Below are 26,963 nucleotides of genomic sequence, written 5' to 3'. Positions count from 1 at the left end.
AAGTCCTGTTCGTTTAGATTCTTCTCAGTGTCCCTCCATCTTGGAGACAAGGACCCTCTTTTCCTCTGGGTATAGAGAGGGCATCTCTCACATGAGGTCGTTATGATCCACTTCAGGGGAGAAAGGCAGGGAAGATCAGAGAGACCTTCCTGCTTCTGCCATTTTCTCAAACTCCTTCAGCTTAAAATATCCAGTATGCCAAGGTGCCATATTTTGGGGTAGTGTGTCCTGAACCCTGTCAGCCTCAGCTACCAGAACCTCACTTTCCTTTTTGACAGCAACCCCAAAAGTTCCTCATTATCATTGGCTTCCTAGATGTTTGACAGAGCAAAAAAATACAGAAATAGACAAGTGCTACCTGCCAGTCGACACTGTTAATTGACACTTTAAGGAAAGTAGGAAAGAAGCCATCATACTCAGCTCTGATTTTCTGCTTTTGAGATGGCAGGTGGTGGGGTCTATGGCTGGTGGAAAGTCAGGGAAAGAGAAGATGATGCTTTAGAAGGCACTTGGAACATTGTCATTCTTCTAGCAAAGAATCTTTAGAGCAAGCATTGGAATTCGTTCTGCAGGCTTTCAGGGTTAAAGAGTGTACATACTTCCCAAACACACAAAATTAAGCTGCAAATCATGTGTACTCACAAACTACACGTAACAGAAAACATTCTGGTTGTTGGACTCCTAATATCTCTTTGGAACTAGGTTGGTAACTGATGGAGGGCACTTTGCTTGGGAAAATTGAGATATAGATTCCAAGGTAGGAGCCACGATTGGCCTGAACTGCTCTGCTTAATACAAAGAGGAAAAACTGAGAACCCAGTGGAAAACCCAATAACATGAGATCTGAGCTAGTGAGGCTGGGGAGGGGTGGGGTAAGGGTCGGAAAAGAGATGTTCAGTAACATGGAAGAAAGAAGGGTGTGATGCCACCCCACCAATCCACATGTGCGTGCACACACCCACATTTACATGCACACACCCACACTTACACACACATTCCTTTTGCCTTTACTCTGTTGTATGTTTCAACATAGCATTTTTCCTCATCTATGATACACAACTTATTTTTTTGTTTATTGTCTATATTACTGTATAAGTCAAGGCCCTGGCAGAAAAAATATGACACTCTCAAAGGTTAACTGAAAAGACGTAGGCAGTTAAATCAGCAGGGGGCTGGTATCATCAGGGAGCCCTGGATAGTCTCCCCTAGGGCAGAAAGGGGCAAGAAAGATGGGGTGGGGTGTCAGAGGAGCCTGGCAAGATCTGTGGCTTTGGGAGAGGTGGGTTCCCCAGAATCTGCGGCTGAGGGTGGAAGAACACAGCCACTGTCAAAGCTGCAGCTTGGCAAGGAGGGGAGGGGAGTAAACACCGGGCAGCCCTCTCCTTCCAAGCTGCAGCCTCCTGCTGGGGTCTCCCACTCTCCCTTTCTTCCCATTGCCCTCCCAGACAACAAGGCACTGCAGGCTGTGGGGTCGGCCTCCCAGGGCACAGAGCAGGGCACACAGGGTGGAGAGGGACCTGAGGCCAGCCCTCTCCCGCAACCGGAATGTAACTCCCAGGGGACAGTTGTTTTGGTTACTGCTTATCTCCAGGGTCTAGATTAGGGTCTGGTGCATAGGTTGATCAGTTTTCAATAAACATTTGGTGAAGGAATGAATGATGCGTGCGTTGAAAGAAGAGACACATTAAAAGAGGATTTCAATAGTTATGTAGAGTATGTGATGCCAATGCACACATAGTCCCTCCCATCATCATATTTAATTGAATTCATCCTTGCTCACGATGCTTTCACATAAAGGGATATTTTGAGGGGCAAGTACAGCAGGCAGAGCTGGACGAAAAGAACGCGCGGACACCTGGCATCTGATTACATACATATTATATGAGTAAGTTGTCCAGATGTTCACTTTATACGTTTCTAAATCTTGCTCTTATGAGCAGCCGGACTCAATTGACAGTAAGCGGACCCCAACGCTGTACATCCAGCAGCACAATGGCAATGCTCTGAGGGTTGATGCTCCAGTATCTACAGATGCTAGAATCGCTGGAAGGTTCAACTCCCAGCCAACCCCACCCCAGGAGGACAGAAGGCCTTGGACATGAGGCAGTTCTGGGTTCCATTCTCTCCAAGTCAGTGGCCCTGAGACTGAGTTTCGTGTCTGAAGGATGGAGATGACCATGGTTCCTCCCTCATAGAGCCGTGAGGCTCAGTCAGGTCCTGACCTGCTGCCTGGCATGGTGTCAACACAAGGATTGTTTCTTGTGCAAGATGAGGTCTCTAACCTTGAAAGAGGTGTGGAAAGGGGTGCAGAGGCTCTGCTTTCCGCGCTGGAGCCATTCACTCAGCCTTCTGGATTAGGGAGGAGAGCAGGAGGTAAAAGGACAGCCCGTCCAGAGGGCAGCTTCCCCCATCCCCACGCAGGGCTTCCTGCTTCCTTCCTTCAGGGTCAAGTGGAGCAAAAGCTGGTTTCCCTTCCAACCCCAGTCAGCACCACCCACCACACCGTTTATTTTTTTCAGGTGGCCTGGGGGGCTTAGAACTGTACAAAGAAAAAGAACCACGCAGCTCTTCATTCCTCTGTGTGTCAGGGAGGTGTTTCCACATGGAGCTGACATGAGGAGCAGGTGGTGGACTCGGGGAAGGGGAAAGGCGAGGCTAGCTTCGCTGGGAGAAGCTGGGAAATGTCTTCATGGGTCGTGGGGTTCAGGCGGCCATCCTTTGTCCTTTTCCAAGGGCTTTCCTGCACTTCTGTTTGCTGGTGGCGAGTGCTTCCTCCGTGCTTTTTGGGTCTGTAGCCCTAAAAGGACCACTCTGAGTCAAAATGCATGAGGCTAATGAAGAGGGAATGGGCCAGCCTCTGATGCGAAGGTCTCCTGTGCTCGCAGGACAGGCTTAGGAGACTCTGCAATCGGCAGCACCGCAGGTGGATGTGGGCAGAGGTCCTCCTGGATGCAGGCAACAGGGCGGAACACTGTCTGTGCAGAACTTAAAATCAATAACAAAACCAACTAAAAGTCTTTAAGCAATAAAATTATCACCACGTGGTGGCAATTCCAAACAATGTCAGTGATAAAACACTCTTCCTAACAAATCTTTTATTGGTCTAAGCTCTAAATAATTGCTGCCATCGCTGCTAAGTTTCAGTAATATAAGGTCCTAATTACCATATTTTTATTACTTATCTTTTAATAAATATTGTATTCTGCATAGAAGTTAATTCACACAACTCTCAGAGAGCAACTCCTGACACACAGGGCCTCAGCGACCTGTGCTTTTTTCCCCAAATAAGTTCCTCACAGTTTGGAACTGTCTGAGCTTGCTCGAAGTGGCTCTCACCCCTGGGGTATGACATGTCCCCACATTTAAAGAGTAGATTAAAAATAAGTAATCCTAGCGTGGTGGTTGTATAGATAAACAAACTGAACAGGAGCTGCTTCAACTCTGTCATTCTATGGGACCGCATAGAGTTTTTATGTGTGTTTAAAATTTCAAACAGTGAAGGAGAGAGCAACCTGCAAGGTGTTCTCTTTCTGTTTGGCAAATACTGTTTGGTAAGAGTTCACACTTACCGAATTTTGATAATATTTAAAAGTGAAATGTTTAATTTTTTTAGTTGACTGTTTTCAATCTAAAGACTTAACCAAGAAAATAAGGATTATCACTGAAAATAATATTCTCATATAAAAGAGGGAGAAGTTAATAAAAGATGTGGTCCAGATGTCAAATATGCCAGAGGCCTCCGTGGTCCAGAATTGTGTGTGCTGGCTGCTGCCTTCCTCGCTGTATTTGGCAATGCAGAGAAGCAGGGGTGTATGTATGTAGTATGTAGTATAGGTGTACACAAGCGTGTGTGTGTGTGTATTAGTGTGTTTAGGGCACCAGTTGTCTCTCTTTAGGTCATTACATGCTTCATGGGAAAATTTTATGATTGTAAACACAGAAGTCTACTTAAATATTGCCCCTGTTAGTACACATAAATAATCCCTGAGCAGGCACATGATGTATAAGGGACAATATGGGAATATTTCTAATTTAGACTAGTAAGTGATCCAAGGGCCAGAGGTCATTCATAAGAGTGCCCATATTTAATGAGAGCCCAACAAGTTCAAATAAAGAGTCCCAGGCAGAAATACATCCTCTGCGTGTGCACATACTGCCGCGTCAAACACAAAGGCCACGTCTTACTGGCCCTAAATAAAATAGGAAATGGAACAACATTTGAGGAATTCAGGAAAAGACTAAAAATATATGTGATTTTTCCCTTTCTCAGTGTTCTAGGTCAGACGAGGCAAACTCAAGGGACGCGGGCCTGGCATAATCATGTTGATCTGTAGCTCTGTTTTGTGTACTATGTATCAGGTCTAAAAACAGTTTAGTGGTGGGCCAGCCTGGTGGTGCAGCAGTTAAGTTCGCACGTTCCGCTTCTCAGCGGCCCAGGGTTCACCCGTTTGCTGGTTCGGATCCCAGGTGCGCACATGGCACCGCTTGGCACGCCATGCTGTGGCAGGCGTCCCACATAGAAAGTAGAGGAAGATGAGCACAGATGTTAGCTCAGGGCCAGGCTTCCTCAGCAAAAAAGAGGAGGATTGGCAGCAGTTAGCTCAGGGCTAATCTTCCTCAAAAACAAAACAAAACAAAACAAAACAGAAAAACAGTTTAGTGGTCCTGAGAGGCAGACTTTAATTATAGAAAGCAATGTACTTAGTCTCACACATGGAAAGCTGGACCCCCTCATTGTCCTCGGATAGGCCATCAGAACTATGGAGTGCTGGGCAACTTCCATGCAGCAAGGTGACCATCTGCACAACTCTGGGCCACTTCAAAGGGCAGTAGCAGCCACTGTAAACACCTGCGCTTAATCTCTTACCCCATCCGTTTCTGGAAAACTCAAAAAGTAAAAGCTAGAACCCAGAGCAACTAACCTTTGGGTTTACCAACTAGGTCACCAAGACAACTAGAGGGTCAGACAGACTCTCGGAGTTTGCTGTAACAGCATGAAACACAACAGACTGGTGAGAGAAGATAGTGTCAAAGCAGTGGCTCACCCACAGCTTCCATTTGGGGACACATAGAATTCAATGAATCTATAGTAACCCAATCGAACAACTCATGCTTTTCCCCAATACTAAAATAAGCAAGGTGTTCTGAGCAGGAGCTGGTTTACCATGTAATGTGTATAGTATCTGGGAATTACGTGCCCTTCCGTTTTCTTTAAAAGTGATCCGCTACAGGTAAAATAAAAAGTGGTGTTCGTGATCTAACAAGATCTTGCTAATTATCGACTGTTTACTTTCCCCAAAGCTGGGTCACGAGCTCTGTCGTTTTCAGCATTCTGCATCTCCATGCTTTTGAGAGGCGCATTCTTCCTTCTCCCCAGGGAGGTGAACTTCAGAAATTTTGATTAATTTTCATTTGTACTTCATTTTCCATTCTCCCCACCGCTGCCTCCAACTTTATGCTTCTCCTTAGCAAGCTTATTTTAGGCCCTTTTTTGGGGCTGAATTTCAGAACCATTGTTGTTCTTCATAGACACAGGCGTCAGCCAGTCTTTTTCCTATTTCTCTCTCAAGCAAACATTGTCATTGTGCCTGACTTATTATGTTTTCTCGAAAGGGCATTTTGAAAAGAACACATCATTGCTCTGAAGGATTGAGAGAAGTGTTAGCAGAGGGATACAACAGACGTGAAGCAGGAGCCAAAGAGCAGTGACACTGGAGGGAGGTGGCGTACGCTTCAGGGGTGGCAATTTTTTACCACAGAGATGGCCTTCTCGGGTTTACCAGAAGGTGACTTTGACCTATTAGTGTTACCTTCATATTGTAGGTCTTGGACAATTCATTGAGCATCTGTTCCGTGCTGGGGATTTCCAGCTCTATCTCAGAAATTACTTTTACTCTTTGGCTGAGATGGTGGCATACCTCCCCATACACGTAGGGGGACTCCTGTGAGCCTGTCGACAAGCAGCAGGGCATACAGGAGGCAGCAATGTGCACAGTGTGTTAGAACTGAAACCGTGCTGCAAGTGTGATTTTGGAACTAGTGGATTCCCCTGATGGTGTATATCGTAGCCAGCTGAAAAAGAGACGGGAGGTCAAACAAAACTCCCCTGAATTCACTTATTCATTAAAAAAGTATTAGGGGCCGGCCCCTGGCGAGTGGTTAAGTTCTCACACTCTGCTTCAGCGGCCCAGGGTTTCACTGGTTCGGATCCTGGGCACGGACCTAGCACTGCTCATCAGGCCGTGCTGAGGTGGCGTCCCACATAGCACAACCAGGGGCACTCACAGCTAGAATATACAACTATGTACTGGGGGGCTTTGGGGAGAAACAGAAAAAACAAGATTGCCAACAGATGTTAGTTCAGGTGCCCATCTTTAAAAAAAATTAAATTAAATTAAAAGTATTAATTGAACACCTATTTTATGTTCCTTTTCAGTTACCTAGTATTTTATATTTTCTTTTAGAATCTCAAATCCAAATTAGTAATTTTTCACTAATAATTTAAAAAACTAATAGTTAAAAAAACAGTTTTTAAACTTTTGGTTCTTGAGGGTTCAATTTCCTACTGTCTTAAATATATTAACCTAGGTTCATAGATGCTACATGAATAAAATTCAGGGGGTCCATGAACTTGAGTGAGAAAAAATATACTTTTATTTTCACTAACCTTTAATTGAAATTTAAGATTTCCTTTAATGAGGAACATGGGTGATAAACCACAGCAGGATTAGCAGTACCTGTGGCTTTGTCATCAATAGAAATCACAGATATTCTTATATCACACTGCTATCTTACAGATCCTCAGAACCCAGTTTACTCTGATCACCACCTAAAACTTGTGATAGTTATTAAACCTGCCTCATTAAATCTTTTAGTTGAATAGACTAATAAAGAAATAAATATATCACTAAATTACATTGTTTTGATATATATATATATATATATTTTTTTTTTTTTTTGGCTGAGGAAGGTTTACCCTGAGTTAGCATCCATGCTAATCTTCCTCTCACATTGTTTTAACATTTTGATAACTGTATTTCAATATAATTATTTTCTTTTGTAATCTTATGTATTTTGTTTTATGCATTTAAAAGCATTGTTCTGAGAGGGAGTCCACAGGCTTCACCAGAGACCCAAAAGGACCCATGGCACAAACTCTTTTCTTTAATCCTATTTTAATGGTCCTTTCATCCAGGGCCAGAGAGATACAAATTCTTTCAGTCTTTGCATGTCTAAAAATATCTTTGTTTTTCCCTTATTCATGAATGTTTTTTCAAGTGTGGAGCCAGATGAAGTCAGCTTGGAAGAAAGTACAGGTGAAAAAGGACTCTGGGACCCTGGGCCAAGCCCAGGGCATGTCAATTTTAGAGATCAGGTAGAGGAAGAAAGGCCACCAAAGAAACAGAGAGGAGGGATGGGTGGAGAAGGAGGGACATCAGAAGAGTGGGTGCCACAGAAGCCAGAAGAATATGGGGTTTCAAGAAGGAGGGAGTGGCCAACTCTGTCAAACAGTCTGCAGGGCTAAAGAAGATGAGAACAGCAAATGACCGCTGACCATGGTGACATGGAAGCCATGGAGACCACCATGAGAGCTGCTTTGGGCCGTACTAGGGGAGGAAGACTGATTTCACTGACTTTGGGGCCAGAGAAGAGGGGTGCGGAAGTAGAGACAAAATCTGTGTGTTCTGCTCTTTGGTCAAGATTTGCTGCGCAGGGGAGCAGAGAAATGTTGCAGTCAATGAGGAAAGAGACGTATGTCAAAGGGAGGATTTTAAAGAGGAAATTTAGAGCATGTTTGTGTGCTGATGAGACTGGTCCAGTCCTGAGGAAGGCGGAGGAAACGGGACCCAGAGCCAAGTGGAGGAAGAGGCAGGCCATTCCCAGGAGCAGGGACTTGTCATCCTCTCAAACCCAAACCAGAGGAAAGGTCAAAGACGGCGTGCAGGTGCAGGAGGGTTGAAAGCTTGTATGTAGGAAGATGAGCATTCCCACTTGATCGATTTTGCGTTCTCAGTGAAGTACGAGGGCAGGCCAGGGCTAAGGTTGAGGAGAGACGAAAAGGTGTAACATGGTGATTTTGAGGAGTGAGAAAACTAACATAAATAATAGGATTGTCAGGCGATGTGATTGTGGCAATTCCAGCAACAATTAGCAGGATGATTCTAATGAATAAGCTGTACGTTTGCCCTCAGGCACAGGTAAGAGATGCTTTCTAAAATACCATCCCCCCATTGCACCCCACCTCCCTCAGACCTCATTGCCCTCCTGTGTTCTCTACACTCTTCCATATTAAAGCCTCTTTGATGACTTAAACTAATTCATGCATATACGCAACTCATTAGAAATGGGCAATATGTCAACATTTCAATAGTATTTGAGTCAGAGAAGAGTTCCTTCACTTAAAGGAATTAGTCTCTAAAAGTGTCAGTTTAGGAATCTGGGGCAGGTGGACACAGGTTTTTCTGTTGCTTCTCAAATCCTGCCACAGAGGTGAGAGTCTACACTCCTGATGTCAGCTGGTACCATATTTTTCAGACCACTATGGTGCCATTGCCTCCACTTTTGGTTCAGCTGTATTCTAATGTCTTAGAAAGAATCATTTAATCTTCTTCCATGAAAGAACATAGGCACTGGAAAAATTGCACTGATTTATTTAGAGCATCATTTCTGGCACTAACTAAATTGTGAACCAGGCATCATAAAGAAAAGGCTACAAGTTTCACACCAGTGTAATATTGCCTCTGTCTCTACTCAGAAATCATTGCTCCTTCTAAACATTATGTATAGGGTTAAGCACCCTACCTGTAGCTGTGGGATGGTCCCAATTTAGAGGTAGAAGGAAAAGCTATCTTCACAGTATCTGGAGGGTTGTGGGTGGGCACCACGGCGTAATGTTAAGAGTCCTGCATGAGAGACCGAAGACCTAAATTCTGATTCTGGCTCTGACACTGACGGGTGCTGTGACCTTGGTTAAGCTGCTCAACTTCCCTCTGACATGAGGTAGCTGGAACGAGTGATCCCCGCCCCCATACTCTAGAATTATTTGATTCTGATTTTTCTCTTGGCATGAATGACTCTTCATCTTATATTTGTCTAGTGATTTTGGCATCATGGCTGTTCGCTAATAGACTTGATAAATTCTGAGGAAATTACCTCTATAATCAGGGGAAAAGTGGAAGAACCTTTCTTTTGGTGTCAGAGGAAATGCTGAGTTTCTGAAAACAGTAGAGAGCAGTGGAATCTGCATGGACATGCACTTAGGCGGACCAGGTTTTGCAGGCTCGAACTAGGGTCTGCCAGATGTTGCAGGTCACCCTGGCTGTTACCCGAGGCATGTGACATCTGCTGCTGTAGAGAACCTGCACCCAGCAGGCACAATCAAGGAGCAGAAGTTAGAACAGGAGTGACCACCTAGTGTGCATGGACAAAAGAACTTGTGCACTTTAGAAGAAATGCAACTTTCCTCTAACTAGATTTCTTCCCAGACCAAGCCAAGAAGGAATGCCCATGGCCTCAAATTCCCTGCTCTTTTCCATCCATGATACTGGCTGGGGCTTGGGGGGAGACTGAAGGAGGAGGAGGTAATGACAAATTTGGTCAATCAATGACTCTGATATCATGTGCATTATGGCTGCAGCATGTGGGTAGCATATGTCATGCCATGGGCATCAGTAAGTACTTCCTACTCCATGGATGGCAAGTCACCTGTAAGAACTGAAGGTAGAATCTGAAGGCTGGGATGGCTCACAGGCCATTGATGGTCAACCCTCCACGAGAAAATGTCAACAAAGGTCAAGAGAGGGCTGTTGATGGCACCTCTATAGAGCCACATCCTAAATCTACCTCCATTTCCCCATATGCCGTCCCTTCCTCTTCTGGGAAAAGGCAGGGAAGGTAGTGCTTGGGAGAGTCTTAAACAGGGCTCCATTTGGAGGGTGCTCTGGGTTTCTGACAGAAGCTAGGGCCATCACTGGAGGCCTAAGATGGTGCGTAGAACAGGGCTGTCAACTATATCCAATGGGTTCAAAAGATGGAGCTTTGGGATCTTCCATAGCAAAATAATATAAATATCTGAAAGATATATGCACAGAGAAAGCATGGTAACTCCGTCTGTTGGTGGAATTGGTCCACAACAGAGAGTGCAAATAGAACCTGAGAGGCAGCAGCCAAGCGCGAATACGACCAACTCCAATTAGCAGAGACTATGCCAAGGTATACACATAAAAGATAAGAATAAGACTATTTGCATATTATAAAACTGCCCGATTATTTGTTGGTTCCTTCCTCGCATGGGGACAGGTCAGTGCCAGAGGGGAATTTCCTTGGCCTCGATATAGAAATACCAAAAGCGAGCTGACCCTGGGCCACATTGAGTCAAAAGGGTCACCAAAAGTTGGTTGTAGCTTGAAAAAAATACAGGGCTGCTTCTGCCAAGACGTGGAGGTGGGAGTGTTTTACAAGTGGAAACATCTTGCGCTTTTGTATACACTTCTGCTGGCTATATCCTGATACTGTGGCATTTGTAACTTTGATGTGTACTACACTTTCAAATACTCTTCTTTAGTGACCCAAATAGGCAGCTCCACCCTCAGAGAGTTTATATTCTGGTGTGGGGGCATGGAAGGTGGAGACAGCCGATAAACAAAATTATCAAGTACATTATGGTGCATTAGAGGTGACAGGTGATATGGAAAAAATTAATCAGCGAAGGAGGATTGGGAGGGCTGGAATGTGAAATATGGCGGTCAGCAAAGTCCTCACTAAGAAAGTGATGTTTGGGCAAAGGTGGGAATGAGGTGAAGGAGTGAGTCTGGAGGATGTCTGGGCAAAGAACATTCCAGGCTGAGAGAACAGCAAGTGTGAGGACTTTGGGATGGAATTGTGCCTGGCTTGCAAGGAGGCCAGTGTGGCTAGAGCAACGTGGGGAGAAGTAGGAGAAGAATTCAGGGAAGAGTGATGGAGGGGCAGGGGTGCTGATGGTGCAGGCCTTACAGGCCCCTGGAAGGACTTTCACCTTGACTGTGTGCTCCATTGCGCCTGCTTGGGATGGGAGCACCAGAGGGTCGAGTGTAGGTGGACACTATACACACGTGTTTGATGTAGACTAGTTCCTGCCCTCAAGGTGCTTACAATCAATGCATCAAAATAATCGTTGGAATGCCGTGCGGTAAAAACACGCGTACCTGGTCGGATGGGATCAGGGAGAAGGAACACTGGCCCGGGCTGGGAGGGCTGGAAGGGTTCTTGGAAGAAATAACCTCTGCAACTCAAAGGGAGACTAAAAGTTAGCTAGGAGAAGAAGGGGGATGGGCAAGGGGTCAAACAGTATAGAGCGTGCAGGCAAATGCCCATTTATTTGGCGCCGACATTTCTGTCAGAGAAAATAGCTCTGTCTCCAATGAGGTTATACCCAGAAGTCCTGAGAGACACCACATGCTAACACAAACATAGATAACATGACTGCGGAATTGGTTCATCTGGCTGCACCACTGCAGTCTGGTTGAAAAAATTGGGGTCCAACTTGCCACCAACGCCAACATCTTAGAATTCAGGAGAAGGGCCTCGGCCACAGCCACTTACAGCTGTAGCTGCAACAGGGCAAAGTCTTCCCATCAGCGGTTAAGTCTGGGCTGCAGCGAAGACCATATGGTGGTTCCATTTTCTATTTGCCTTTGTTTTCACGGCAAAGTGAGTGCAATAAGCGCAGAGTGTTCCTAGCAACAAACAGGCCCATGGGTGAGAGAGGAATTGCTCCCCAGAGAAGCAAAAGGACAGCCACCTTGACAAAGCCCCATTCTATGTCAGAGAGCCAACTGCACCTGGCTGCCCAATGCAATGCAAGCTAGAAAAAAGACAGAGCCTTGTAGAATGAGCATTTCCCCAGGGGCTCCCTGTGACGGCATGGTACTTCTTAAGACGAGATGTAACCAAGTCAAGTTCCCCTACATTGTTGCTGTCCGCCTGCAAAGTTCTTTTAGTGTCCTTTGCCACCACGTTCACGTCCAATTTCCTCCTACATTTTCTTCATCCCTCCCCAACACTTCTGGCATCATTCATCTACATTTATACTAAGCCACTCAAGTCTCCCCCAAAGGAACCAAATCTTACCACAGAGACAGGATATATTTCAGAGGCATCTTCAAGGTGCCAATCCATGTGGAGCCAGAGGCAAAGCTAGCAGAAAGCACAGGCAAAGACAATAGCAAATTCATGCAACAAGAGCCAACATCTCCACATGCTCACGCTGTGCCAGGCACTGGTCTCAACATTTTCACTTGTATTTACCACATTTAATCTTCAAGACAGCCCTGAGGTAGGCATCATTATTACTCTGATTTTACAGACAAGGAAACTGAGGCACAGAAATATTAAATAACCTGTTAAGTTTCCATGGAACTGGTAGTGAGCAGATCTGGAGTCCACACTCCTATCTTCCAGGCTCCTCTGGGCTTCCAAGACGCAGGTGCTTCTTTACTACTTATATTTAATATTATAGACTTCTAGTGTAAGAAAGAATCTGGGGTGTCTTTGTCCATTTCCTATAGAAAAAGTCAATACCACAAATATCTAGCATAAGAAATTAATTTGGAATATTTTAGAATATGGTTTAAGCTGTTTGGCTCTGTGCGTATGTGTCTTAATATTCTTCCTGGTTTTTTTGAGGCCAAGGGTAGTGTTTCATATAGAATCAAAAGATTTGTTTTTCATGGTGATTCACCACTTTACTATAGTAGCTTTTAGTGACAAATAACAGAAAGCCCGGTTAAGACAGGATTAAATAATAAGGCCCTTTATTGTGCCACTAACCGTAAACCCAGAGGTAATGTGCCACATGTCCAAGCATACCCCAGTGTCCAGCAAGGAGAAGGAGAGCACCATGTTTTAGACCAACCCTGGTGCACCCCCTGAGCACATGGCCTGACCCGGGCTGGCAGCGGAGAAGAAGTGGAGGGTCAGCTGCGGGTGGACAAGACGAGCATCTCCCAATGACAGCATGGAGTCAGGTGAAGAATACAGCTGAGTATCAGTATCAAGAAGCAGAATAATAATATTTTGAAGGTACATCCTCTTTTTGCTAAAATACTTAACTTTTGCCTCAAGCCTGAGAGCTACTGGGAGTTGCTGACATGTGTAAGGGCGATGGCCTTGGCCAGAGGCGAAGGTGGGCAAGGAGAGGGAGCCCGTGTGGCACAGCGAAAGCACGTGAGCTTGGAGGGTTAGAGCCCAGGTCCCCAGAGAGGGACGAACAGCTCTCAGGCTCTTCTACGCCAGGCTTTCATGGGGCCTATGAGCTTAGCAGCGTTGTCATCTACTTTCACGCATCATGAAACTGAGTCTCAGTGAGGTCTCGTAATGTGCACAAGGCCACATAAATAGAAATCTGTGGGGCTGTAGTCTGAATCCCTGCCGTGTGACACTGGAGACCTTGCTGTCACATTCCGAGGGTTTCTTGAAATACAGTCTTGGGACTACCTGCATCACACCCACCAATTAGCCACAATGCAGAGTCCTGGCTCCAGGCCGGGCCTCCTTCATTAGACTTTCCGCGGGCCGGGCTCTAGAGCAAGCAACTGAACAGCATTCTCCACACTGAGGTCCAAGAACAATGAACAATAATCTATTATTTCCCCTCTGTGTTCTCAGCTTGGCAAGTCACTGTTTCTCCTTGGGCCTCAGTTTCCTCAGTTGTAAAATGAGGATGGTAGGGTCACTTCCAGCTAAAAAACTCTGATTATAATTCATCTTTAAATGCAACAATTTGCAGCCTGCCAAATGGCCCTTTTCCGTGTATCTCCTCATCTTTAAATGTTAGTGTTATTGAGATGATAACTTTTAAGTGTCACAGAATATATAGTCTGTTGCACAAATATTCATAGAATTCCTCTGGAAATCTGGGAGAATTAGACCCCCCCTTCATGTGGCATATTTAAAGCACAGCGCCCCCTGCAGCCCAGAGCTAGGACCAAACGACTTCTTGAGGTCTTCTACTCCAGGGATTTTTATTTCTCTGACTTCTTGACACTTCTAGAGACAAGGAACTCATGGATAATTTTAATTTCCCTTCTCCTCAGAAATCACAATCTAATTTAGTAGACATCTTTCAAAGGTTTAAACCAGGCACCCAATGCCACTCTCATTAGTTCTAACCCATTTTGGGTTTGCTCTGGTTTCGGTTTTTTATTTTTTCTTCAGAGAAAGGAAAGCAAGAACTAGGGGTATTAGCTAAACAAGTCCGGCCACTCAGTGGAGACACTTCCAGATAAGAAGGCTCTGAAGGACTTCCCATGGGCGTGAGGGAAGTCGCACACGCCATCCGGGGAAGAGGACCAGGAAATCACTGCTTGTTTTTCAGACAGCAGCGACGCTCATTGAGATGGCTCTCTGAGGCTCTGAGGACCACGGCAGGGAAGCCCTCGGTCAGGAGTGAGGCGGAGCGTGGCGGGGAGCTGCCAGTCCTGCCCGAACCCTCACAATGAGTCCCACTTGGCTCTCCCTTCACTGGCTGTGAGGCCTTCTAGGAGCGCAAATGGCCTCATAGTGGAGACCTGGAAGCTTCCAGGCATCTGATCAGAGTCGGAGCTGGCCTGGGGACTGCACTGCTAGACAGGTAACAGGCATTTCTCCCACTGTGGTCTGTCTCCCTTTGCAGCAAGACTTCGGGGCACCTCAGTCACTTTGACACTCCTTTACGACATTGTCTGGTTGTGATCTTCTTTGCCTGACTTTCTCTTACATAGCTGTGACATGTATGTGGTGAGCGTTAAGCATGTCTGGTCAAGAGCATTGTGCAGCCGATTAGTCAAGTTGAGACTGTATTTAGGGAGGTTATCAGGCACCGAGCTGGGATCTTTTTATGGTTTTCTCTATAACTAAGAGAGCTATTTTGTTTGTTTGTTCGGTTGGTTTTTTTAATGAATTTTCCCATCCCTGAGCCAGAAAATACCATAAAGACCAGAGCATTGGTGAATTACTATGTGAGCATTTCCACGGCCAGGCAGCCGGGTCGCAGCTGTGCTGATGAAGGGGAGGCTGCATCCTCATACACCGGGAGGAGCGCGGATATTCTCTCAGCTCCCAGGCAGCCCTGGGGCAAGGGGCGATCCCCGAAATGTGAAATGGAAGCCGCTGCCTCCCACTCATGAGAGAGGAAAGGGGCTTGCAGACAGTGCTGGGCAGGATGTCAGGAAGAGAGCAGGGATTCAGAGCTGGGTAGGCTTGCTTTGGGCATTCTAGAAGGGAGGAAAAGCTCTAAGATGTGTGGCTTGCTTAAATGATGTTTTCTTATCCTCTGTAGGAAGCCAGGCCGCGCCACTTCATGGCAGCTCAGTTTTTCCTTTCATAAAGGGCTGATGTTTTCCGTCTTTCGTTTTTGAATTGCATGAATAATGCAGGAATCTATTCATCCTGTAAGAGACTATCTCTAACAGTTTTTCAAGCCCCACACCCCCCTACACAACACTCTTTTTTTCCCCAGAATTATCCTGTCAAGAGTTTGTCCCGTATCTTACCAGTTAAATGACTGATTTTCTGTCTTCCCAGCTCTTAGGGCCAGCCAGGGCACACAGGAATACAATAAATTCTCACTGTCAGATTCACGTATTGATCCTTAACAATACCTGCCACTCAGTGGAAAGATAAAATGATACATGCAGAGTGTGAACAGCTCTTTTAGCACTTAGAAAAGTCTGAAAGAGTTTTACTCATTTTTTACCATTATTATCTTTGTGTCGGTTTTGGCTTTAAAATTAATAATATCCATGACAACTTCTCATGGATTAAACTCTAGATTTTCCAACTAGAGGTTTGGGCTTCTCTCTTGAAGGCCATCAAAGGCAGCTTTGTTCTGGAAATGAAAGGGGAAAAAAAATAAAATAAAAGGAAATTAACTAGATAGATGGATAGATGTCAAACCAAAGAATAATTAGAAAATACTTTCAATTGCTATGTGGTATTTTCTTGCTTTTGCCAAGCTTTCTCCACCCCAAACCAGAGGGCCACTTGGTCCTGCTGATTTGGGGCATTCTGGAGCACTTTCTTGACCATGCTGTTAAATTTGCCATGATCCCTTCTCCTGATCCCCGGCTACCGTGATGAGCCATTTCACCCTCCTGCATCGAGCTGGCCCCCTGGCAGTCTTCCTCTCCTTTCACCAGGCCCCGGGGGAAGCAGCTCTCCTAGTCCCATTTTATGGAACACAAAAATGAGAGCTTTGGAGGTTGTTTGTTCAGCATCACACAAGGAGTCCTTTTGGGATGCTGAAATGAGAAGAAACCCAGATCTCTGGCTTTCCAGCCCCATTCTTGGTCAGTAATATGAGGATAAAAGTCATGTGGAATAGAGAATTAAGGTGATTGACTGGATTCTGTCAGTTTGGTAGCAACGTGGAAGATGTTTTTCTGGGAATCAAGCTATTGCCTGATCTAGACTTTGGAAGAATGTAATACTTGTTGCCTGTTAGTAGCACCCCAGAAACTGACCAAAAAGAAAACAGTGCCCAGCGATTTTCCTGGAGCAATTGAATCAGAATTTCTGGGGAAGGGGCCCAGGCCTGCTATTTATTACTATTATTTTTTTAATCTCTGAAGTGATTCATTTATGCCACGAGGGTTGAGAACCACTGAGTCCTGACTGTCAGAGATAAAGTGGCTCACTTGAAAAGCAGAAGCAACACCCGTTCATGTGGCCAAAAATTTGGGGCCAGAAGTGCCAGCAGCTGTGAGCATCACGTATCAGGATACTGGCCGCTGCTGTTTATGACAGGGGCAGACGCCTCTCACCTCTGCACGTGACAATGAAGAAGAGTTGACAATGGCACTTCCTTTTGAATTTAAATCGGAACAACCCTGTTGACTTCACTGCAGATGCTCTGGGCTCCCTGTTACTTGTGGATTTTACGAAATCAGTTTAAATGTTCTAGGTAAACAGGATGTGCTCTTCCAGTGCCAAATGACCATGGGAGGTTATGCATTTTACTCAACGTCACTTTAACATGTTGTGTCCCAATCTCAAGAAAAAGGGGAAAAAGAAATACTAGCTATCCTTTGCATGGTCCACCACTTTCTGGATCGATCTAGATATGGATGGACAATAAATCAGGGCTGCTTTTACATAATAAAACGTGCCCCTAGAACCTTTCTCCCGCCGACATTTCTCAACATAGTTCAAGTTTGCATTGCTCATTGGTGTAATCTTTGTCTCCCTTATAGGGAGCACTAGGAGGGCCTCCCTCAGCTTATCTCAGTTTCCCCTGGGCCCACAAGTTTTGGCCCAGAATACATGCAAAAGGAAGGCTTGCTGAGTTAAATATCTGCACTGCGTACACTGAATTCGCGAGTTATTTACCAGCTCAGTGTTTCCGCTCACATGGCATGATTCTGAATGTGATTGTTAAAATAATTGGAATCTTGCTCCCTGTTTCCTAAAAGACAGTCACAAGAGTGAAGTCTTTAAAATCACAGTTTCGTGGAAGCACCTGTGCTGGAGAGACTTGCTGTAGAGTTACAAAGGCAGAAAGTCCTTTCCTTTAATAGCTCATATTCCCAATGGGAGGCAAGGCATGGGCACTGAGAGTTTTCATAATAACAGGAGATATTTATTGAGGGCTTACAATGTGCTGGGTGCTCCGCTCAGTGCTAACAAAGATTGTTAACTCAGTTATTCCAATAATCCCATACCTCGGGTGCTATCATCATCCCTATTTTATAGATAAGGGGACACACAGTTCCAGGTGAGCTGCTGAGGCACACAAAGCCAGCATGTAGTGGAGCAGGGAATCCAGTTCAGGCAGCGTGACTTCAGAGTCCGTTCGCCGAATTACTCTCCTACGCTACAAAACCACAATAGTGCTGCCAAAAGAGCCACGTGGCAGAGCCAGAGGAGCAGCTGAGCACAGGAATGCAGTGTTTGCAGGAGAAAGATGTATTTCTGGGGAAGACAAGAAAAAAGACAGTGTGCTATCAAGGTTGAGTTCAGACTGTGGCCGCAGACTCAACTACTTACTGTGTGACCTGGGATGCGCTACTTAATTTACCCAAACCTCAGTTTCTTCATCTGCAAAATGGGGATGATGATAGTTCTAACAATAGAGGATATAAGGATTAAATGAAACTAGTGCACGCACAGTGCTTAGCTTAATGCCTGGCACATAGCGAGGGCTTGGTGAACAACAGCAATTGTCGTTGTTACTAATGAATAAGCAAGACCTGAGATGAGGGGTAAATCTCAGAAAGGAGGAGGAGAGCATTTCAGTTGCCAAGAATAATATGTGAAGAAGCTGAGAGGTAGCAATCCATCGAATCAATATTTATTGTTAATGTTTATGACGTGTTTTGCAAAAGAAGGTACAATAAAGGCTTGTGAGTGGGTCAGCCTGTTCTGCATCCAAGTGTTATGGAAGAATAGGGTGGCGGATCTGGGTTTACATGAGGTTGTGTGATCAGGCCAGCCAGGTGAATTAGCCCAAATATTCTCTGGGCGTTTGCTTGTTTAAAGTATTTGAATGTGGTACAGTAGCGATCTATGAAAAATAGCATTGTAGGCAAGTTGATCAGCTGATGGTGTGCTGGATTGTTGAGCAGGGAAGAAAGGAGAGAGGGAGCTCATTCAGGAACTTGCTGCAATTGTCCAGATGTGAGATGACTATGTCCAAACCAATGTGGTGGCCAAGGAAAATAAATAGCAGCAGTGGAGTCATTTAGTGACTGGTTGATTCCTGCCCTCGATTCTTGTGTCCGAGGATACCTGTGGGGTGATGGGCCTGGGAAACTGGGAAATAAAACCAGCAGTTGGCAAAACTGGGAAGAGATGGGTTAGGAGATGGCAGTGGGAGAGAAGAAGACACGTACAGCTTTAGATGAGCTGAATTAGACCCACGTGGAAATAGATGTTGGAGAGATGCTCCTAATATTTAGCAAAGAGCTCAGGGTGGACATACAGTTTTGGGAATTGTCACATAAATCAATAATTAAAACTCTAGAAGTGGACAAGCTCCTTAAGAGAAAGGGTGTCAAGAGAGATAAGCCAAGGACCCAGGAGTGGTTTTCGCAGGACCTCAGTGAGACGGTTGTAGGAAGAGGAGGATGGAATCGTAGAAGGAGGAGGGAAATGAGCAAAAACTGGAGGGATGAGAGAACAGGAGAGGGAAAAGGGGGTGCCACAAAGGAGGAGGCCCTAAATGACGTCAGAAACCACGGAGGATGAGGACTAGTGAAGAATGTCATCAGGTTTTCCTTTAGAACATACTTTTCATAATGAGGTGAGGACTTCATTTGGGCAGAATGTCCAGATTCAGGAAATCTTGGAATGGCCATGACTTCTCAGGGTACTGTATATTTGGAAAAAAAAAAAAATAACATCTTTTTCATTTTGAATAGTACACACACATTCTTCTTAAAGTCTAACGTAATCACTAGGGGGGAAAGACAATTTAAGAGAAGTGAAGTCGCTGGCCGAAGACAGCAATGCTTGGTCTCAGGGAGATGGAGTGGATGAGGGCATGAAAGGAGGAGACAACAGGGAGGATGGCGCTGCCGATTATTAAAATGTTGGACTATTTTAAACCAAGTGGTAAACAGCTGCCCCCGGAGGGCCCAGAGTGCCCTCCACCCACCTCTGCCGTAGCTTCCCAGCCCCTCGCCTTGGAAACCTCCCACACACTCCCCACTGTCTAGCAATGAAGGCCCTCAGGCCCCTGATCCTGCACAGTGACCAGAGACTGCTCTGATTGGTCCATTATTGTTATTAAAATACTCCAGTGTCATTTTGAAATTCATCTGATAAAGGGTAGAACCACAGAACTTAAGGACCAAACCTCCACCCAAGGGCTCTGACGTGCCATCAGCACTGCAGCCAACCACACGGCCACCCTCCATCCCAAAGGGAATGCACCCCCAGCATTGTTTGGCCAGGGCTTAGGGAAATCCCTTCATATGGTCACAGAAAGTAGCAAGATAGAAAAGATAAGAGCAGAGTTAGGAACGCAGTGTTTTCCTAAAGATGGCAATCTCTTGCTTAAAGGTTCAAATCCTCCAGTGATTTACAACAAGAAAGAAGCATAAAATGTTATCAACGCTGCACACATGTGTTTCCAAGTTTTGGAAAACTTGCCCCCATTGTGTACAAACAAACGTTCCTCTGTAATCTGATAGCGCTGAGCCACCCTGACACAATGCTGCTGCAGGACCTTGTTTCAAGGCAAAGGAAAATTAAATAGAGAAGCATTTTTCAAGGCAGTTCTTTAATTGGTATTGTGTTTCGTGTTTGTGTTAAATAAATATTTAGCTTATAGTTCTGCATGTGTGAGGGATGAGTCATCTAATTGAATAAGGTCGGCAAAGATAACTCTTATTAAGTGGTCCACTGCCGTTGAAAATACAGATCTCTGAAGACAGGCTCTTGAAGTTATACTGGAGGATTTTTAATCTGTATTTCTACAATTCAGGAGGGAGCTCACTGAAGACATCCTATCCTTATTGTAACCCTGTGCCTTCTAGAGATGAACAAAGAGTAATAATCATGGTGAAATTTGCTATGAAATTCCTCCTGAAATTTGGTATTACCATCCATCATCTGCCATCAACTCTGCTTTCAATTATTCTCTAGTAGTAGAATGATATATGGGATATCTATTTCCAGTCTCTCGCCTAGTCTCTATTTTGATGAGAAGTACACGTTTTAAAAGTAGCTGCCTGAGGGGCTGGCCTGGTGGCGTAGTGGTTAAGTTCGCACCCTCCGCTTCGGCACCCCGGAGTTTGCCAGTTTGGATCCCAGGTGCAGACCTACACACTGCTCATCAAGCCATGCTGTGGCAGGTGTCCCACATATAAAATAGAGGAAGATGGGCACAGATGTTAGCTCAGGGCCAGTCTTCCCCCCCACACACACAAAAGCTTCCTGAGCTTATGGACTGTACCCCAGAACACAGGGAGCAGGGCGTAGGGAGATATGCCCTCGGCTTCTTTTTTGTCTAGTCAGCCAGCCACTGGCCAAGGTTTAGTGGGAGGTATGGTTTCCTCTTGATATTTCCTTGATGTTGTCCTACCACACAATACAATTAGTACCTTTTAAAAAGAAAACCGTGTATATCACAGCACATACTGTGTATGACGTGAAAGCCAAGCAGGTTATCCATGGGAAGACTCTCCACTCTCTCTGCTCCACTTTGCAACCAAATTTCTGGAGTTTTATGTGCTCACCCTCTCTAGGTCCTCACCTCCCACACTCTACACTCTTCCCAATGTGCCTTCTTCCCCCATACCCCAGTGAGATCCCACTTACTAAGAACACAGCATGTTTCTAAATGCAGTGGGCAATCTCAGTCCACTCCTTAAGGGACCTCTTAGCACCACTGGACATCGTTGACCATACTCTGCTTCTTGAAACTTGGCCTTCCCTTGTTCTAGACTCACTACTAGCCGTTTTTCCCTCCTGCCTCTGTGGTCTCCCATTACCAAACATTTTGCCTCTATCATCTTCCTTGATTGTGTAGGGGAGGAAGATATTTCCTCTACCCACTCTGGGTCCTTCTGGCCAGACAACGAATTAAATTCACATGAAACAGAATAACAGGAGAAAATTAAACAAAGCTTTATAACATGTATACATGGGAGAGGCTCAGGCAAACTGAGCAACTCAGCCAACTGGCCAAGGCTGCCTGTTTAAGTATCTTCAGCTACAGACAAGGAGGATGTTTGGGATAGTGGTTTGGGGCTTCAAAGGGGAGGAAGGCAACCCATATGGAAATGGAAAAGCAAATGTTTGGTAAATAGAACTTTGATAAGAGTGGGCTTAGCAAGGATCCTCCCAGTCTACCAGAACCCAAAGTTATGTATGGTGATGGCCTATCCTGGGGACAGGCCTTTATTTTAAATTTCTTTTAGGCAGTTAGGAGGGAAATGTCGAATGTTCTGCTGAGTCTGAGCCTTTATTGTCTTCAGCTAGAAATAGTCTGCATACCAGAGTGGCACATCTTGGGGCGGCCTGCCCTGAGCCCCATCAATTGATTATTGGAATTCTGTGAACCTTGGTCATAGGCCTTCTTCTCTACTCTCTCTACTGTCTTCTTAATCAGTCTTACCTACTCCTGTGGTTGCAATTACAAGGTCTGCCTGTCCTGGCTCCTGCTCACCTCACCAGCCCCATTTCATACCCTTCTCCTGCTCCCTTTTGGTGTTCCAGCCCCTCTGGCATGCTTGAGACAAATCAAATTTGCCATGTGTTTTCCCACCTCAGGGCCTTTGCACATGTTCTTCTTTCTGCCTGGAACCTTCTTCCTCCCCTCCCTGTCACCTGCCCATTTGTTTTCGGGTAACTCTAACTCATGCTTCAGATTTCAGCTCAATTGCATACTTCCTCTGGGACACCTTCCACAGATCCCCAATGCTGGACAACTTCTACAAGTTCCCAAGACTAGCCTCTCACCAGGCTCTATTAGAGACTTCAGCACAGTGGTTAAATGGATCGGCTCTGCAGTGAGACTTCCTAGGTTCAAATTCTGGCTCTGCCACCTACCAGCTGTGTGATTTGGGGCAAGTATTTAACCACTCTGTGACTCAGTTAATTTGATCTCATACTGTTAATTAGACATTGTCCTAGCACCCCTTCATTGGAATTGTTGTGACGATCAAAGGGTTTAAGATAGTCAGTGCTCAAGCCAGTGCCTGGCACAGAGTAAGTGCACGACAAATATTTGTATTGTCATTATTCTCCCATGTAGAACTTTCACAATCATAGTTAAACACCGAGTTGAGTAATTGATCCTTTATTAACGTCATCTACTCCATTAGACTCTAAGCTCTGTGGAGACAGGGACCATTCTCTTGTTTTTTTTCCACTTCCCCTGCACCTAGCAGAGCATCTGGCACCTAGCAGGACTTAATAAATGTTTGTCCAGTGTGTGAATGCACGGATGAGCGCATGAGTGGGGGAATCAGTAGGTTTGTTTCATGTAACAATTACAGTAATGAATATAACACAAGTAGGAAGGCTAAGGGTCTAGATTAAGAGGGGGTGTTCAGAGGAAGTAGCCTCTATTTATAGCTGAACAGATCAGGGAACCTCCAGCCAGAACGTGGCCTTTTGCCTGGACATTGAGGGGTGGATAGAATTTGAATATACAGTGATTTTCATAGGGCTTAAGGGCAAGACAAGACGGAGATTAACAAACCAAGTAAATGGCAGCATTATTTCATCTTTGCCAAACACTTAAAAATAATTTGATAATAATAACTACTTCTCCCTGTCCCCGGGATTAATTCTCAAAGATTAGTTTTTGTATTTTTACTTTTGCATGAACACTGGAAAATCTCTTGCACTATTTTAAATTACGAAAAAGCAACCAGCTTCAGTAGTGAAAATATGACAGATGCTTATTAAATACACCAGCTCTGAAAAATAAAATCCAGGTCGTGGAGGGCCTGGAGTATCAGTAAAGCGATTGCCTTTACTCTGAAAGCAGTGGGGAGCTGAGCAGAGAGTGGCACATGAGAAGAGCACTTCTGGAAGATGGGTCTTGCCTCCAAGTAGACGTTGAGGCAGAGAGGAAGAGAACGGAAGCCATCACAATGGCATGTGTGAGGGCCAGTGAAGGCCTGGAGTGTATAGTTAATCAGAGGTGGGCTGGATAAATGCAACAGATGATTATGATTAGGCTCAGAAGCCTGTGTGAGGTTATGTTGGATTTGAAATAATGATGAGCAATTTTAGACTCTTTGAACAGTACTGGGACCTTCAGAGGCCAACTCCTACACCCCAATTTTTACGTCACTGAGTGTAGTTTTGCTGATAAGAAAACTGAGAGGTGAAGTGACTTGCCATAGGTCACACAGCTGATTAGTGGCAAAGCAAGGCTAGAACTCATGTTTCTGGTTGCCTGGTTTAATACCCATATAGAGAAAGTTTTCCATTTATTCTTATTGATAACCCACCAAGAAGATCTCGTGGCCCAAATGGTACCTTTTCCCCAGTGGAATAGACTGCTTAGTTTATCATTTTGCCACCACCATATATTAGCTGTGTGGCCCTGGCGAGTTATTTATCCTCCTAACCTTCCATTTCCATATCTGAGAAGTGGGGATAATTTAGTTGTACCATAGGATCGTTGAGAGGGTCCAATGACAATCTTTGGAGAGAGCTTAGCACCATGCCTGGAATGTGGCGAGCACCCATAAATGACAGGGATCTATATCATTGTCATCATCATTATTGAAGACCATTATTCTCCATAATCCTATCATAAATGGCTTGCCTGGCTGTAGGACAATATTATTATCCAGAATCCTTGGTTGATCTCTTGAGTCCTGACTGACTCAGGCCCTAGCTGCCTTTGAGACACACAGCCCTTCCTTGTCCTTAGTTTTCTCATCTGAAAGACTAAGGAGTGTGTCTGGGGGGGGGGAGGGGGCGGTGGGGGGGGGGGGCTCGAACTAGAGATGAATTCTAACTTGCCTTCCAGTTCTGATTGTCTACGTTTTTATGCTCTTTTCAGACGCACCAAGAATTCATTTTTCAGTTTTCATAAAAACATACCCAGAACAAACAATAAATACTCAGCAGCAGACCAGAGGTCCACACTCACCCTTTTTAAATGATAAAAGATAAAAGGAGGTGTCATTCTTATTGAATTCTACGTTAGTTTGCTAGGAGCGATGGAACAAAGTCCCACAGGCTGGGTGGCTTAAACAACACAAATTGATTTTCTCGCAATTCTGGAGGTTCTTGTCCTTCCTGTGTGTGTGTCCGCCTCCTCGTCTCCTTTTCTTCTAAGTTCACTGGCCATATTGGATTAGGGCCCACCCTAACGACCTCATTTTAGCTTAATTACCTCTTTAAAGACACTTTCTCCAAATCAGGTCACATTCTGAGATACTGGGGGTTAGGACTTTAAAATGAATTCTGGAGGGACGTAACTCAGCCCATAGCAAATTCCACCTCTGACCAGGGCATTTCGAGCTTCGTAGGCACGATCTCTAATCTTCACAATGCTGCAAGGCGGGTGCTGCGATCCACGTTATTCACGGCAGGAAACTGAGGCTCAGTGGGGTTAAGTGTCTGGCCCATAGCTACTAAGCGGGGGAGTGGGAATCGAACACAAGGTTGTTTGGCTTCAGAGCCGCTGCTCTTTCCGCTACAGTCTGCTACCAGGAGCGGGTACCCACCAGAGCCCTAATGGCAGCGAATTCGTTCTCTTTCCAAGTCAGAGCCAAAACAGCTCTGCCTTCTTTGGTGACGGTGGTTGTTCAGGAGAACAATGTCCTCTTGCCCATCATGGCTGAGCCACATCCCAGTGGTTGGACGAGCTGCTCAAGGAAACCTCTATACGTGGCTCGGGGGACTTCCAAACATCACCCTTTGGGCTGCTGTGTTCCCTTTGAAACAGAGACAACTGCCTCTGCTTGTGCTGTTCTCCTTTGCCTGAAATTCTCTTCTCTTTCTCCATTATGCGTCGAAGCATTGCCCATCCTTCAGGGTCAGGCTAATGATGCTGGTCACTCCCAAGCTCACCCGACTTCCCCCTCATCCTCAGCTCCAGTCATGCTTGTCAGGTGCACACTGCAGCTCACTTCAGTGACAGGCCAACTTGGGTGCCGATCTCCCTCCGTTACTCGCTAGCTGGGCAGCCTGGGTAAGTTCTGTAACCTCTCTGTGCCTTCACGTTCTCATCTATGAATTAGGATTGAAATACCTGCCTTACAGGGTTATTGTGAGAGGCAAATTAAGTGAGTTAACATATTTATTGCACTTAGCACTGTGCCCGGTACTCAGGAGGCATTTAGTAAACAGTGTCTTTTAAGCTTACATTTTCCTTTCAGTCTATGTTTCTTTAACTGTATGCTTCATGCCTTCCCAATGAGATTGAGCTTCTTGAGGGCAAGGACTGTGACTCTTTTTAACATGTGAATGCAGAGCACAACTTGGGGCCTAGAACAAGCAGCCTGTGTTTGTTGGTCCCTAAGCATGCAACACATTTGATGCTACGTGAGATACAGAACAGTCTCAAATAACAACCTGGGCTATTGAAATGCATCAAAAATGATTGAGAAGATCACCTCTGAGTCCCTACTCCTATTTATCCATTCATTCATCTACCGTTGATTGATTGCCTCCTAAATGCATCCCCCTCAAGATTCGGTTTCCACGTAGTTCCTTTAGTAGCGGGAGAGCTATAGGCTGGTGATGGAAAGTGCCAGAGATGTGCAGGGTAACGTGCAAAGAGCAACAGAGTGCTGAAAATGTGGATCTGCAGACCTCAAGTCTCCCTATACATCAGAAACAGCTGGAGTGGATACAGACCGTCAGTTCCCACCCCCCAGAAATTCTAATTCAGTTAGTCTGAAGTGATACTAAAATAACAAGCAAACAAATGAAAAAAGAAACTCCCCAGGTGATTGCTCTGATGTTCAGCCAGGATAAGAACCACTGAAGCAGATGAGGCACAAATACTCCAGGGAACTTCCTTCCAGGCTGGTGGTACCTGGTGATGCTAAGCGGAGGGGCTGTGTGATGGGCTAAAGCTGGGAGAGGAACCCTGGACTGGAGGCACCTGGGCAGAGGCTGGTCACACATGGGCTCTCTTTCACCTCTTACCTTCCTCCTCCCCGAGAGGACTCAAGGAGAGCATCAAGGCTGGGCTCCCCAGAGGAGAGGGGCCAGGACACCAGAGAGCATGGGAAGGCAGAGGTGTGTAGAGCTTAGGAAGTAAATCATTTCCAGAAAGAATCCCACTATTGCTCCATTTAGAAGTGGCTTGGAATCACAATCTGATGATGACACTGGGGCATCAGATCACACAGATGTGGTCATTTTGTGAACATGCTCCTAAACTTGCCAGGCATACAAGCCTGTTTACTCCTCTCAGCCCCAAGAAAGTCTGGGCAGGTCAAGACTGATGAAGGGTTTCTGGGGGAGCAGTTGGTCTTAAGTACTGGTTATTTATAAGATCAGGCAGAACAGTTCCCTGATATGTT

The 26,963-nt window shown here is 45.4% G+C and overlaps 1 protein-coding gene across 16 annotated transcripts in view; it reads left to right on the top strand.

Annotated features, from left to right (window-relative positions):
- The window catches only part of ADGRF5 (adhesion G protein-coupled receptor F5), a 101,330-nt gene that overhangs the window by 14,790 nt on the left and 59,577 nt on the right, over positions 1-26,963 (top strand). The window contains exon 1 of one of the 16 annotated variants that reach the window (XM_070586191.1): positions 13,954-14,608. The exons of 8 other annotated variants lie outside the window; for them this stretch is intronic. The gene's annotated coding sequence lies outside the window, so the exon portion shown is untranslated. Of the gene's footprint in view, positions 1-13,953; positions 14,609-26,963 lie in introns of those variants that run through there. 7 more of the 16 variants (XM_070586194.1, XM_070586190.1, XM_070586192.1 and 4 more) reach the window with 7 other exon arrangements.

The sequence above is a fragment of the Equus przewalskii genome, chromosome 19, assembly GCF_037783145.1.
Source record: "Equus przewalskii isolate Varuska chromosome 19, EquPr2, whole genome shotgun sequence".
Lineage (NCBI taxonomy): Eukaryota > Metazoa > Chordata > Mammalia > Perissodactyla > Equidae > Equus > Equus przewalskii.
This window is presented reverse-complemented; position numbering and strand designations above follow the sequence as displayed.